A 16252-nucleotide genomic window follows, 5' to 3' on the forward strand; every position below is an offset into this window, starting at 1 on the left:
CATGGATGAGATGTGGAAGTCACAAGTTGCAACAAAGGAAATTTAATTTGAATATCGAGAGAAAAAAAAATCTCCTAGTGAACATGGATGAGTACTGAAGCAGGTTGCTCAAAGCCTGCAGAATCTGCTGTACTGGAGATGTGCAGAGCAGGACTGGCCAAGGCCCCAAGCACTAAAGTAGTTGTAATGCAGTAGTTCTGATGAACAAGAGCACGGACCAGATGACTTCTACAGATCCTATCCATCCTAATCTTTTTATTTCTTTTTTGTGCGTGAGCAGTGCACAAATCTGTGTACTTGCACAGTATGTTCACTGCTTCCAAGAAATCTTGGATTGATACATTTGGGCATATGCATACCAACTGCGTGGTGTATTCAGACACGGACAGGAAAACAGATGTGTCTGAAAAGTGTGGGATATGCTGAGCCATGGTGACACTGCCCAAAAATAAGCAAGCAATTGTTAGGAAAATCCTAGAAAGAAGTGCATTTAGGTATAGCAGTTAGGGAGGGATGGGGCCAGCTCATTTAGTGACATGATCTAAAGCTGTGAACTGAATGCAGTTGACAAAATAGGCAAGTATCTGGGCTCCAGCGGTGCTGCATGCCAATTTGTGTAACATATGGGCTCTTGTCACAGCCAGAGCTGCAGCAGTGCCACTGGTACTGTAAATGATGCTGGAGATCATCCTGTATCATGGGAAGCACAGTGACTGAGCTAGCTTCTGACAGTGAACAACCTCTGTGGTTAACTGTGTCTGCTCTTTAATGTATTAATCAGGTGACTGCAGTTGTTATAATTTAGCCGAATTATTGTAAATTTCTTTTCACTGCAATTAATTGTAAACATGTAGGAAACGTAACTTGATTTTTTGGGGCTTATTGTAAATTTTTTCTTTAGAAAGCAAAGACTTGGGCAAAAACTGCACCTCTGGAAAAACTGAGATCATTAATGGGTATATTTGTGATTCTTGGAAAGCTTAATACATTTTAAAGTAACAATTTAAATGTAACATTTTGGACATTACATATAGAGAAAGAGATTGAATTATTGCCTCATATGCTAAATGTAGCTTGGATGCAGTCTTCATCCAAATCATTATATTAAGCCCTTGAAGGCTTACATTTTTTGCTAAATAGTTTAACGTGTTGGAAGCAAACCTTTTTCTACTCTTTTAGCTTAACCAGTAGCTTTAGCTGTTGATAGTCAACAGGGTAGTTTTGTTATATCTACGTTTCCTCTTCTCTTTTTAAACTAGGTAGAAAACAGTTAATATTGTTGCTTTATTTCTTTTTTTGCTCCTTGTTTAGGAAAACTTTAGTTCTTGTGGGGGTGAAGGAAATAGGAGCAGTTGTTGAAGATTAAGGCAGTAAGATGCATGTACAAAACCCTTTTCCTTTTTTTATATGCACACTGAAAAATTTGCATTCCAATCGCATGGACTTTGAAAAGAGAGAGAGGAATACTGGCTTTTTAAAATTTCTCCTTTTTAGTATATAGATTAGAATATTTTGCTATAGTTCATTCTGAAAAGCGGGCATCCTAGAAGTGGGAGACTTAACAAATCTTCTAACAGTAGTTTCCTAAATCATACTGAACAGTTCCACTCAGTAATAAGGAAAAGAAAATAATAATGAGGAAAAAAAAAATTAATTCTAAACTTCACAGATTTTTTATTTTCCAGAGTTTTTGACTAGACAAAAAAAAAAAAAAAGATTAAATGATTAGTTTAGATATTTTTTCCTGGCAAGGAATAGTTGTCTGCTTTCCAAGAGCTGCATGTTGTGTAGTTTCTTTTCTTGTTTCTCTTCCTAGATTACTTGGATTCCTGATTTTTATGTATATTTGGATGGTAGCATTTAAAGGGAGCAGAATGGCTCTCAGAACCATAACTTGTACTATGTTAATCAAACACATCAGACTGCAAATACTAAAGTAGAAGTAGAAGTAAAGGTAAATGGAGATGAGTTCACTGATTCCATTTCTACACTTCATAAATTTGAGAATGAATTTCAGCAGGCCCAAGTGAAAATGTTCCCAGTAGACTTTTAATGAACATTCAGGAATAACTCAAGTGAGAGGGAAACAGCTTCTGCTCTCAGTTATCTGCAGCCCCCATCACTCCAAGAGTGTCTTTGATTGCTGTTTTACCCTGTTATGGTTTTTCTTAGAGCTTTTTGCTCCCTCTTCTTTCTCTTTGTGTTTGTGTATGAGAATCCAGCACAGGACATTGCCCTGTGGTGCCTGGATTGCACCAACCTTTGTCTTTGCTTGCAGGTGCCCAGTTTTGATGCCAAGAACCCTGGTGAATCTGATACTGATGGCTTCTCTCCCACTGTTTGTTCACGACAAAACCAATTTCATTTTTGTATGTGTTTTTTCCACTTTATTTCTTAACATTATAATTTGTTCTAGTGTAAGCAGAAATTAAAGCACAAGATGTGATTAAGTTTTGCTGTGTTTCTTTGTTTTAGGATGTCGGTGTTAATGGATTTCATCAAGCATAAAAGCTGATCGCCTTAGACTCCATTCTCTCCTTCATACCCTCACACCAAGTTTTAAAACCTTCGTTGTTTCAAAGTTGCATACTGTGTGCAGAAACATCAAATGATGTTTGAACAGTTATCACTATATATTTTTCTAAGCTGTACTCAGTTGATTGCTGGATTGTAAACTGGTTATTGAATTCTAGTAATATTTCTTTCAGGAAACTAGATTTCCTGTAACTGTGGAGTATTTTTTCTTATCTAGCTGGCTGGTAATCAGAAATCCAAGACTTCTACAATATTTATTTAATCTTGATCTGACTCATTTCTCTTCCTCTGCACCAAGTTTAACAAATGGAAGTATCCCGAAATACTGCGTCAGTCCAGTTTCTTTTCAAATCTTAATGAATAATTTGTGACAAGCTAATTAGAGAAATTTATAACAGTACTAGACCTAGTAATAAATTTATCTGGAAAAGTTATTAGATGCTCTACTATCCTTTGAACAATAAAAGGACCTTGTATGAGTTAAAAAGTGGAGGTAGTGAAAAACAAATTCGTCTATTGCTGTTACTGCCATTGCAGATGGAAGCTTAAGTGTTTTTATCTCTAACGAACACTGGAGAAGGGGAAATAAGCTTGATTACTTGTTGGCTGATTCCTGGGTTGAGCTGAGGGCCAGTAGAATATTATTACTGTACCACGACTTTCACATTTAGGTTACTTTGTCAAGTCAAATGACAGGTATTTCTTCTATCTGAATGGGTTGGCAAATGGCAACTCACTGAGGCTCATTCAGTGATGACTCCCTCAGTGAGATTTCATTCTGTCCCTGCTCCGGTCAGCTCTTGTCTGATGCCCTTGCCTTTCCCTGCTGGGATCTTGTTGAGTTTTATCAAACTTGATTCCACAACATGCTCCTGGAGGTACTGCAATCTAAATTAATAGTGAAAGGCTCCCATTTTCCATCATTCTGCTCTTTCCAGTCTCATTCCTGTAGGTCTACCATGCTTCCACTTCACGGCAGGGAAGTACAGAAGTACATGCTGTCGGTATAACTGACGAATCCTGAAGTTTCACCTAAATCAGTTTTTCTGACAAAGGACTGTAAGTTGTACCATGAGTACAAAAGGGAATCTTTTTCTATGAAAAATTATTTGTAAGTAAAACTTTTAGATTGATGTGTTCTTGTGAGTACTCTCATATAAAGTAACTCTTTTGCCTAACCAGGTTATTTGGTTTGTTACATTGGAGAATGCCTGGAGGCCTTTGTTCTTCATTGTTTGACATACGTAGGCTGTACAAAGAGAGGAGGGAAATGAAATGTACTTAATGCTGTACAGTGTAAGAATAAAGACCTTAGAGTTAACATTACCAGTGGATCCTCTTTGTTATATTACAGATTGAAAAAAAATTCTTTCCTAGGAAATGAGTTTTAGTAACTGCCTGTATTTATTGTTGAGCTGATTATGCATGTATGGAGTAAACAAATCTGTGGTAGTATAGGGTACAGCCTTGTTGTTTGTTGTGATTCATTTGCTTTGCTCATTGGAGAGAGCAAGCTATCAATACATCCAACATGGTATAAAGTCATGTTTCAGCTGACAGCTTTTGTTTTCAATATTCTGTCCTGTTTAGTATTCAGTTCATGGAGGAAAATGTGATGTAAGGGAATTGGTTTGCTGTTTTACAGACTGACTCAGCCATTTAACTTTGTTCCCTCAAGGCATCAAAGACTGCAATAAAAGGAATACATTTTGACAATAACTTTCTATGGAAATAAGTGCAGCTTAATAAGTTCTTAAAATTAGTGTTAACATTATTGCACAGTGGAGAACACCTTAATTAAACTTGTCTTTTGGTTTTGTTTCCTCTGTCTGTATTATCAATTCTAAATCTCAGTAAATCTAACCTCTGATTTATAATTGGAGATAGGATTATTTTTTTCTAAGTTGAAACTTAAATTGAAAAGTGATTTCTTCCATTACTGTTTCTTGTGGGGAAGCAGAATTTTGTTATGATTTCGTTCCTCCTTGTTGTTAAGTAGGATAGATTGAAGGTTGAAGCCAGAATTCTCATGATTTCTATGCTTGGTGTACATGGAATTACATTTCTCTCAGTGCTTTGTATTGTGCGTTGCAATGGGCCTTGTCATTGGCCCATTGGCCTGTCTTGTGTGTGAAGATCATGTGGCAGATGAGTTGATGGAATACAGCTGCAAAGGATCTAATCCTAACAGAGTAATATTAGGGATCTAAATCCAAACTTTCTCTATTATTTGATTCAGAAAGATGCATATCTGTGTACAACTGATGATATGATTGAGTTATGTCTCAACCATCTAACTTCTTTTCCTGTAAAAGACAGAAACAAATATTTGTGGCGATGAATGACCACCTCAGAAGACACTGGCACTGTGCTCATCGGGTAGAATTTGAAATACTAACTCAAATGGGAACAGCCTGTTTTAAATGTAGGAAAAACTGAATCACAGAAATTCTTCCTTGAAGGAGGACTCAGGTGGAACTGCTTTGTACTTGTAGGCCTGGTCTAGAAGTGTGGTATACTGCTGTGAGTGGAGATGTAAGGAAGGAAATAGCTGCAATGTTCTGAACCTCTGAGAAGGGCTGTGCTGGAGCCATATTAACAACTGAGCACCATGGAAGAGTGAGCGTGTGACACCAGTTCCTTATGCTAAGTGAAACTTGAGGTGCAGGAGGAGGAAAGGAGAACTGTGGGTCATCTACTTAACTGAGCCTGTTAATGAGATCTAGTTGTATATGTGAGCTGAGGTGAATCAAGAGGTGAAACCTTCCAACTCCTCTCTGAAGCACCTGTGAGGAAGAAATATAAAGAGAAAATGGATTTATAGAAGCTGAAGACTGTGAAATTTTGAAAACAGTGCAAAAATGGAGAAGACTAATGGATATAATTCAGAAAGAAATCATTGAAGATCTTACCAAAAGCTACCCCGATAGCATCAGTGAATAGCATATATGTGTTACATAAGGTGGAAATAAGGATCTACAGGGAGACATTGCAGTGTAGGTATGGCTTCTATTTTGACTAATCTAGGTGCATCTCCTCCATCCTGGCTGGCACTGCTGGGCTCCTGAGGATGAGAGAAGGCCCATCGCTGTCATACTGCCAGAGATTTTAGAGGATAGAAAAGCAAATATTGGAGGAAAATTTTTATTCGTAGGGGTGGGTGGATTATTGGAGGCTGTGAGTTGGAGTCAGGATGAGTTCTGGGAGCTCAGCATCAGCCTCAGTCTGGTGGTCCCTGAAAAGGCCAAGGTGATAAGGTAGATCCAAGGCCAAGCCAGGTAGTCAAGGCAGCAGATGAGGATCAGGGAGGCAGGAGATGCAGCCACCCTGGGAACTGTGGTGGCTTCAACTGTGCACATCACACTGCAGCAGGATTTGGTGAAAACCAAGGAGCATCTGTGCTGTGTTGCTTTATATAGCATTTTTGCAAGGGAAGAGAGAATTAACACTCAGTAATGAAATTTGTAGATGATAATTAGTAGGTGTTATGATAGCAAATACTGTGACTTCATTTCAAATGATTAGGAAGGGTGAAATATTTAATTAAGTAAACTAAGAGACAACTCAGAACCTTGATCGTAAAAGAAAAAAAAGCAACAAATGTTTCCTTTGCAGTGTAGAAAATGCTTATTTTGAGAAGTGAATTCTAAAAGATTTGGATGATGTGAATGCATACCAAATAGAGGAAATCACTTAGCATAGTAAAAGGCAGCACTGGAAATGGGATAAAAGGGATGGAAAAAAAAAAACAACAAAACCCTCACACACAAAAGAAAACTTGAGGAGATTCTGATACATTATCAGGAAGACCCAGAGAATACAGTCTGTTTGCTGGTGCTATAATTTCCCAAACCTCTAAAACAGGATTGACAGATGTTAATTTGTGATATTATAGGGGAATATTTTTTTAGTACATCTCTTTTGGAAAGAGAATTTTAATCAAGTGATTTGTTGATGCTCTAAAACTTACATGAAGATTACCCAGGGAAATATAACACTGGATAGAATTAGTACACCAGTCTCTTGGGCTTCTCAAAAAATCTGTGAAATCTGAGGATTTATTTAGAATGTGAAAACTGTACATTTAGATTTATAGAGACAGACTGTATTTTCCTTCTCCATGAAATGCAGAAGAGCTCATCTGTAGATGAGTTCATTTTTTGAGAAAGCAAGTGAATTTACAGTAATGAATTTACTTTATCTATTAATAAAGATGCTCTAGAATATGTCAACAGATATTTGAGCACTGATCAAACTTTTCAAAGACTAAATAGATGTTTTCATAGAAGAGAAAACCATAGTGATATATGTGTATATGTCTTATGTAAATGAGATTGATTGTGGAATGCTTAATCTGCAGTTCAGATATGTGGATGAATATGGCCAACTATCTAAACTTGGATAGTAAATCTATGTATTTTGGCATGGAGGGGATGAGTCAAGTCCAGTGTACATAGACATCTGACAAAGCACATTTGATTGTAACGTGCTGGAAAATCATAGAGTTATCTCGACTCTGCCAGTCCCCAAGCAGCAGCTGCCCAAACACCAACTCCCCATAGCTTTAAAAATTTTTTTGCATGATGTTTTATGGTATGGGATAGCCCTTTGGCCAATTTAGGTCAGCTGTCCTAGTTCTGTCCCACCCAGCTCCTTGTGCCCTTCAGCCCCAGAAGCAGGACAGTATGAGAAGCTGAAATGTCCCTGGTTCTGCTCAGCAACAGCTCAGCAACACTGCTGTGTTACCACCATTGTTTTTCTCCAAAGCATTAAAGCCAAAAGGTGGCACCATACCAGACACTATGAAGAAAAAATCAACTCCATCCCAGCTGAAACCAGGACAGTTGCTCACCACGTGAATTATAATGCATTATACAACTAAATTTTCTTAGGTTCATGAACGCTGACATCTTCTAAGTTTATGAAAATTGATTCCTAGACATAGCTCTGAGAGGTGGAGTTGGGAGGTAGGAAGGAATGAAGTACTACTGTTGAGAAGTGAGGAATGGTTTTGAGTTGGTTGCCATGTATAGTAGGCGCTGAGTTTCATCCCTGTGGTTGTCATGAGGTAATCTGGTATGCTGCTTCAAATTTTTATTTTGTGCTGAAAAATAAATATATTTGGGGGTTTGTCTGTCACAGAGGGTGTTGATTGTGGTGGCTATGCAGATGTTCGTGTTTATTGTTCAGATACTGTCAAGATAATGTTTGTGATAAATGGATTCCTGAGACTGGCCTAAAAGCTTGAGATGAAAATGTTTGAAGGCTGGGAAAATATTTCAAAGTAGAAATATCTACCACTACAGTTTCCCACGGTAGGAGAATAAGTGACACACATGTAGAATGTGTGATTAGGTGACATCTGAATAGCTCATTCAAAGCTGTACTCCTTCTCAGTGGTGTGTCATTACCAGGCAAAGCAGAAGGCCATTTGGGCTTGCACAATATTTTTGTTGTGGCTGGTTTTTGTGTTTTTTTTGTTTGTTTGTTTGCTTGTTTCTGTTGTCTTTAATATCATGGCTTTGTAATTATTCTCGTTCTATCGTAATGTATCTAAACTGGGCTATGTGCTGTCACTTGTGAAATAGGATCTGCTCAATGTGGAGACATAACTTTTAATGATCTCTGTTTCCTTACTTATTTTTATTTCTATTTATTAATTGGATGAGAAGAACAGTCCATATAGCAAACTACTGTGCTTTAATCAGGTGCCTAGGATGCTGAAAATAGAGCAATAGTTTGTAATAATTTCCTTAATTATAGTAATGTCTTGCATAGGAACTTCCTATGCAAGATAGGAGAACAGAGGGTCTATTTAGTAATTAGCATTTTTGTGTATGTAATCTGCAGTAGATTTCTCTTCCATAAACTTGTCCAGAGATCCAAATAAGTTGTTCATACCTAGAGTGTACTTTGGCAAGGTGTTGATACACGTCTGTTGTTCACTAATCATGTTATATTTTCTTTGACATTAATATGTTAGTTAAAGATGTGTAATTAATGAGATACAGTTTTTAAGCCTGAATTTATTGCCCTTAACCTGAAGGGTGTTTCAGTGGTGTGGACCATCTGCTCCTATCTAGTTCTAGGGAAGCTAGAAAAATTTAGTTCAAAATAGTTTTTGTGTCATCAGTGTATCTTTCCAACCTCTGTAAAGGAGTGCCATTTTCTTCTGCTGAATAGGGGAGAGTGCAGGGGAGAAGACAGCATAACTGTTTTTAAAACTGTTGCTAATATAAAAATGGACGGTATGAGAGATAGAAATGGGGAGTAAGACATCACCCAGCAAGGCAGCAGAGGGATTAGTGAGGCCAAAGCTTGACTGGTCATGAGGGAAGGGGAGATGTGTATATGGCCACAGAGAAAGACAGGCAGGTAATAAAGAACAGGCAGCATGGATATCCAAGGGAAGATCGCTTTTGACTGATCCACTTGCCTTCATTAATGAAATGTCTGCCTCAGTGAATGAGGAGAAAGCAGTGGAAAACTGGGCTGAATTAATAGGTTGCAAGTTGTTAAAAAGCTTCAGCTCTTCAAGTTGAAATGATGGTCAAAATTTTTTAATCAACTTGTTAAAAGACTTTTTCTCAGGAGATGACATTGTAGCTGGTGCTGTCCTGGAAAGCAGAATGAATGTAGCTTCAGCAAATTCTCAAATGACATCAAAACTAGAGGAGCTGCATGATGCATCTTCAGAGCTAGCTTTGCTTTCAGAAAGGCATTTGATTAGATGACTTCAAGAGACGCCATTCGTCTTGTATTGTTCTAATTTGCAACCTTTGTAGAGAAGGTAGGAGAGTATAGACACCATTCTACTTATTAGGAAAATCAGATAAAATTTGCTGTAAAATATTTTGTAAAAATGCATGATTTGGTAAAATATTGTTTAAACATTGTCAGAATGGCCAAGTAATTCAGAATAAAATGGATACTTTATTCTGGAATTATTCTGACTTTTCTGTCATACTTTCTCTTCCATGAATGTAAGCCAAGCTAGTTCTGCAATTTGTAGCAAATAAGCATAATGGGCACGTGACTTTTTGTTTGTGCTTGCCATGTGCCAAACAGAAACTAATATCTTTGTTTTGCTTGTATTTCAATTACTGAGAAGAGTAACTTGCAGTTCTTTTTATTTCTGTTCTTCAGAGAATGTTATATCTTCTCTGTGAAAGCTCCACACTTTGTCAGAACTGATAGAAACTGGGTAGTGCATGCAGAAGTCACCAGTGTGGGGAGGAAGCTAACATTTACACAGACAAGAAATGGTTTTGTGATCACAGTGTCTCCTTAGAAAATGGGCTAAAATGGAACATTAATGTCAGCTTCAGAAAGATGAGAGTAGGTTGGAGGAATGTATGTTTTGCTGATGCTTCTATTAATTCAGACAGGTAGTGCTGTCTCTTCACAGCTACACTGAGGAATCTTTGCTGGCAGATACAGGAAGTTTCCTGGTGTAAGCTTGTTGGCAAACAAAGCTCATTAGTGCCACACTTTTAAGGTATGAAAAGGCTCTTTCTGATAGCTTAATTTGTATGTGGGGAGATTACTGAAAATGAAAAAGAGGGATTCTTGGAGCAGGTAGTTCTGTGTGACAAATGGTTCTGGGCGTGCACAGTTGACATGTCAGGGTAGAAATGATGATAGAGATGCAGTGGAGGAAAACTGGAGCTGTGCTGTACAGGGAATGAGGAATGCAAATCTGTTCAGTCCAGCATAGTTTGGACTGATGATGTACTCTGTGAGTCAGAGCCATACATCTAGCTACACAGCAGCAGCAATCTTCTCTTAATGCTCTTCAGCATTTATTTCTGGAAAGATTTGAGTAGCCGAGGTTCCCAGCATGGCCAGGTATCACTGTATGCATCTCTGATAGTTGTAGCATTAATAACACACATGAGCATCCATTGGTCTGGTGGTTCTGACTACCCTTAGGAAGCATATCCCCAGAGGCTGTGTGTAATCAGTGCAGAAGGCCTCAAACAATGGTGGCAAAAGGGCAGCACAGATACTGTAGCATGTCTGCACAGCTACTCCAGGCTCACAGGATGTCAGTGAAGTCTGCTGCACAGGGGAAACAAGTGCAAGAATATGATTCTAGGTGATGACTGCCTGCTAAATTCTACAGCAAATCTTAGGTAGTAGGAGTAGGTGAAAAAAAGATGACTGCAACTGTACTGACAACCTCATCTCAGAGGGCGTAGCTTTTATTGGTGGTATTTGCTGTAATTAAGAGAAATATTTAGCTTTCTTTCCTAATTTGGCATAGTCTGCAGAAGGTTGAAAATGTTTTATTAAAAAAAATAATAAATCAATGCTCCAAATCTCTGTTGCTCATGAAATGTTTTACAATCCTGTCTTATAATCTTGAATATTCCTCTCTGGATTATGAAAATATTTAAAGTTTCAGATGTAATGATACATATCTGAGACTGGTAAGAAATATGCAGAAGGCTCCCAGGTAACCTGATAGCAGCCTTTCAGTATCTATAGAGGAGCTATAGGAAAGAAGGGGACAGACTCTTTATCAGGATCTGTGGGGAAATGGCTTCAAGCTCAAAGAGGTAGATTTAGGTTGGATATAAGGAAAAAGTCTTTTAAAGTGAGGGTGGTGAGGCACTGGAACATTTTGCCCAGAGATGTGGTTGATGACCCATCCACAGAGAGACTTTGAAAGCAGGGCTGGATCAGGCAACCTGATCTAGCTATACATGTCCCTGTTCATTGCAGGGGAGTTGGACTAGATGGCCTTTAAAGGTCCCTTTCAACTCTAAAGATTCTATGATCTATGATTTAGAAAGAAGTGTCCTAGAAGTGGATTTATCTGACCAATGCATTATTGGTAATGTTTCTGGATTTTAAGTGGATAACAGACCAGCAAGAGATAAATGGTACGTTGCACTTGCTTGATTGTGAAGAATGAGATATTTGTATTATCTGGTTTTGTAAATCTACTATTTGATTCTGAGGCACTGAATTGTTGTGCAGTGGGTTTGTACACATGGCAGTCTGATCTGAGTGACAGCAAGCAGACTTTTAAAGACAGTGTTTTACTTGGAATAAATTCAGCTTTAAGAAAATTGTGTATATATATATATCAAACAAAAACAAAACTAAAGTTGCTAAGTTACAGCAAAATATTTATCCACTATTTAGAAAGTGAAAGCCATGTAAGCAATGAAGTAAAGGAGAGAGTATACTGTATAGAGCCATTGCTGTACACCATGGGGACCTGCATCGTTCAGCAGTCACCACAGCTGTCCTGTTTTAGCACTGAGGTTCTCTAATATCATTTATTTAGTCTCCTCACAAGAAAATCTCTTGAGTAATTCTCAAAAAATGATCACTCTCCACCTGTGCTCTAAAAGACAGGTAATGTTCTTGTTTGTGCAGACAGTCACTGGAAAGGGAGGCAAGGATAAGAGAAGGGGAAATGTAGTGAGAATCGCTGCTGATAACTGGTTATTTGCCTTGCAGGTTTATTCTCATTGTGAATGTAAGATTAAGCTCAGTAGCAGCCAGGAGTGTGGCACAGGCATTTTGTCGCTCTGGAAGAAGAGATTAACGGTAGTCTTAGCCTCAGGTTCTGTGCCCCATCTGTGACTCTCACAGGGGCAGTTTGTGTGTCTTTCCAGAGGCTGACCCTTGAAATAAAGCCCTTCCCACCAACAAGGTTGGTCTGGGATGAAGGTTTGGCTGGCTTGAGAGCTTGGCAGCAGTGCGTTGTGTTAGGTCATATGTTGGTGCCCCTGTGGAAAGAAGCCAGTCATTGTGGTGGGTTGACCAGCATCTTGCACAGCTGAGCTAGGAGACCCTATAGGTGAGATCCTGTAACAGAGATCCTGGGCCTGAGATCCTGCTGTGATTGGAGGACTTGAGAAGGTGGGAAGACAAGGGCCTGGTGTTTAGATCATCATTTCTACAGCCGACGTTCAAGTCAGAGTGAAAGTATGTGAAACAACATCTGAAAAAAAAAAAATAATCAACAATAAAACAGCCACATAAAGCACATTTTGTAGATGGCAGTGGAGCTGAGGCTGCATACTTGCTTCAGGGATTCTTGAGTTGGGTCCTCCCTACCCCTTGTCTGTAGCTTGTAAGTAATCTGGCTCTGTCTGTAATTGCAGTCATCACCTTCTGCTATTCTTCTAAAATATCCGTATCATCTGAGGAGGGATAATTTTACACTGTAGGTTGGGAGTAGATAAGCAGCAGTACTCTTGCTTGCGTTAATGTTTATTGATGCTCAGGCAAATCACAGTTCTGGGTACGAGGACCTGCAATGAGCAGTTATTTCTTTGCTCTATTTCCAGAACTGCCACAAGGTGGCAATGGCTCAGAGTGTTATTCTTCCCGTGCCAGCTCTGGGATTGCTGTGTTTGCGGGGAGCAGGGTCAGCTGCTGGCTGTGGCCATAAGGCAGCAGCTGGGGCATGGAGCAGGGAGGCTGCTGGTGCCCTTAGTTTTGAAAGGTAAAATTTCTTGGGTGATGCTTACGTTGTGACGTAGGTTTTTGCTGGCTGTTGTTGGCTGCAAACGTTCAAGGCGCTACTGAGTTGCTCAGAGTGATCCTACCCAGTGAGAAAGGATAGAAGATGCCTTAAGTCTAGCATCGGCTCCTGTGGAACTAGGATTTTCCTTTCTCTTTCTTTTTTTTCAAATAAAATACAAAGTTTTACTGCTACAAATTCATATATGATTGAGTGTTCCTTTAAAATATTGGTGTTTATTTTTTTAATGAATTAAAACATGTTACAATGGAACAATTTCCTGAACTGCTAGAAGTTTAAAATGTGGCATCTAGCCTTTACATTCCATTTTAAACTCCACATTTGTAAGTTCCATTTATTGAATTTGTTAAAGGCATAAGGGGAGATGAAACAGGAATGCCTCTAGGTTTTCATACTCCAGTTTCACATTAGAAGGAATAAAGCAACTAAAATAAATCTTTAAGAAAATGCTCTAAGAGGAATATGCTGGGGATATGTAACACACTGTTGAGGTGTTAAATGCAAGGTGAGAATTTTTTAATATTTAATTGCATGAGACTGTTCTGATACATTTGCATTACTCTGTACATTATGAAAAGCGAAACTATTCCTACAACTTGAACAAAAAATACTCTTAATTAAATAGTTCTGAGAAGTTTGTTCTATCTTTTACATTAACTTTCTGTGATATTCTCCTATGTTTACCAGATCTGTGAAGTAAAAAAATAAATGTAAGCTTTTGCAAAAGGCAAATTGGATGGAGGGAAATATAATTTTTTTTTCTGTTGCGTGACTGCAATAAAGAAAAAGCAAATTTTAGGTTGGTTAATCTTTTTTTCCCTTTAAGTTGACTTTATTTATCTTCAGTCGTTCTACAGAATGCAATCAAACCTGATATTCTGAGACGCTGGAATTTAGTTATACATTCTCCCATGAAGCAGCAGGAGCTATTTATGAAGTATCAAACAGAGTTATGACAACAGATTTCATATCACTGAGAAAGAAAAATCCAAATAAAGCATACAAAACCGAAGCGGGTTGATGGGATGTGACAGAATTAGTGAGGCTTCACGCCATTCTTCAGGTGATCGTGAATTCAGTTTTATGTTTGGGGGGATGCGGCAGTGTTAAAACATTTTTTAAAATTTTGCTGTTCATGGCTCTTTCTATTAGTATCACAATGTGGGCATGAAGGCACTGTAAGATGTAGAGAAGTACTTGTGAGGGGCAGAATGCAAAGGTCGGCTACATGTAGTCTTGTACAGAGGAGAGGGCGCAAATACAGTGGAGAAGTTCTGGAATAGAAGGATGCTATATGGTCTTTATGTGAGCTCTTATAGGAGAAAATGCAGAACAGAATTACTGTCCTTAAGTTTAAGCACTTCCGATGGGATCCTAGTTATGTATGGTGTCCTTGTTGTCCTCATCTCTCATCTGTTGTTGACCAAATGGGCAACTAAATAGGATGGTGAAGTGGGGGAGAAGTTCACCCACAGGAGAAGCTGTGGATGCCCCATCCTGGAGGTGTTCAAGGCCAGGTTGGATGGGGCCTTGGGCAACCTGAACTGGGGGCTGGCAAGCTGCATGTGGCAGGGAGGTTAGAACTAGATAGTTTTTAAAGTCCCCTCCTACCTAAGCCTTTCTATGATTTCTGTGACTTCAGGATATCTCAGACATGGGCTGGTTGAGCTGCTTGGCTGTGTTCATTGGTTGAGATGCCCTCTGCAGATATTTGTTATTCTCCATATGCTATTATGTGATTCTCAATTAGGCTGCCTGCATTTGATCTATTACTTCCACTGTTAGCATATGTTTTCTAGAGACATTTGGCTGCTGATTGACTTATGCTTATGAATACATTCAAAATGACCACCAGCAACAAAAGGGGCAGAATTCACTGTGTGCGGTCAGTGTTCTGTCAGATGTGAAAACAGAGGACCAATGGGCTGCGGTGGGCTATGATAACTTATTTTGTCCTGGCATCTCTACATATGACAGTATTGGGGACCTGTAAAATGTACTTCAGATTCTTCTTAGTGCAACATGCAGTTTTTCATATTTTTCACTGGAATTAATATTACTTTTAGTTTTGCAGAAGAGCTTTATTCCTTACTGTTCAGATTTCACACTAAGATATCAGTAATTTAAGAAACATAAAATAACTCTCAAATGCCACTCAACTCATAGAATTACTCACTACCTGAAGTAATGAATATAAAAGCCATATATAAATATTTTAAAGGCATTTCAGTTTGCTGAACTATGATGGTTAGAAATGAGAAAGCCAGAATTAAATTTATATTTCGTTGCCTTATTCATAATGTTTTTGTTTGATATGCGGGTAATAGACAAGCAAATCACCTAAAGAATGAAGTCTGCGAGCATGAAAGCACATTTCCATAATTGCTTTGGCAGGAAGCCCGCGTGCTCTCGCTGCGGAGCGGTGGATGTTCCGCAGGACGGAGGAGCTGCGCGCTCTGCAGGGCGCACCGTCTGCAGGAAGGTCGGCTCTTCTCGGCTCCCCTGTGACAGCAAGCGTGTGTTTACCTTTGAGCACAGAGCTCCAAACGTCCTTAATGATTTGTGTTTGCTGGTAGCTCAGCTTGTCTAGTCTTTAGCAGGTGAGAGAAGAATAAGGGGAATTGAATAAAAGGGAACTGCGTATCTGGGAATGAAGTTTGATTTCCACTGCAGCTGTTAACCTTTGTGGTGCAGGTTCTGCACAAGGAATGGAGGTGTCAGGTGGGTGGGTAGGTACATTTTTTGTTTACGTGTGGACACAAAACCTATGCTTCTCTGACATTGATTTTGGTAGCAGTGGTGCATACTGGCAGGCTGTCAGTGCTGGCCTGCTGCTCTCGAGAGGAACTCTTCCAAGCCACAGCAGCTTCTGCTGACGTTTGCTTATCTCAAGTGGAGGCCTTTTCTTGTGTGGAGGTTTCCTGGGGCTTGTTCTGTGCTGCTGATCATTACACTAAGATGGTGAATAGAACTATTTATTTTTAATGTTCAGATTCTTTTTTCAAAGGCATCATTTCTGGCTTTGCAGTGCTACTGCCTACGTTTCACCATTTTTCAGAGGATTCCTCATATCATTTACATGATATCTATATGATTGTCTTCTGTGAAAATAAGAAAGCTTTTGCATTGGATTTGGAGACAGTTTTCAAATAGAAGCGCATGAGCTGGAGAGCGTGATGTAAGATGAAAATCCTCCTTTGATATGAAGGA

At 38.9% G+C, this 16252-nt stretch overlaps 1 protein-coding gene across 2 annotated transcripts in view; it reads left to right on the forward strand.

The window, feature by feature from the left end:
• Positions 1 to 16252, forward strand: part of CADPS2 (calcium dependent secretion activator 2) — a 300595-nt gene that overhangs the window by 42424 nt on the left and 241919 nt on the right. The gene's annotated exons all lie outside the window — the stretch shown is intronic.

Source organism: Phasianus colchicus, chromosome 1, assembly GCF_987193195.1.
Source record: "Phasianus colchicus chromosome 1, bPhaCol1.hap1.1, whole genome shotgun sequence".
In the NCBI taxonomy this organism is placed as follows: Eukaryota; Metazoa; Chordata; class Aves; order Galliformes; family Phasianidae; genus Phasianus; species Phasianus colchicus.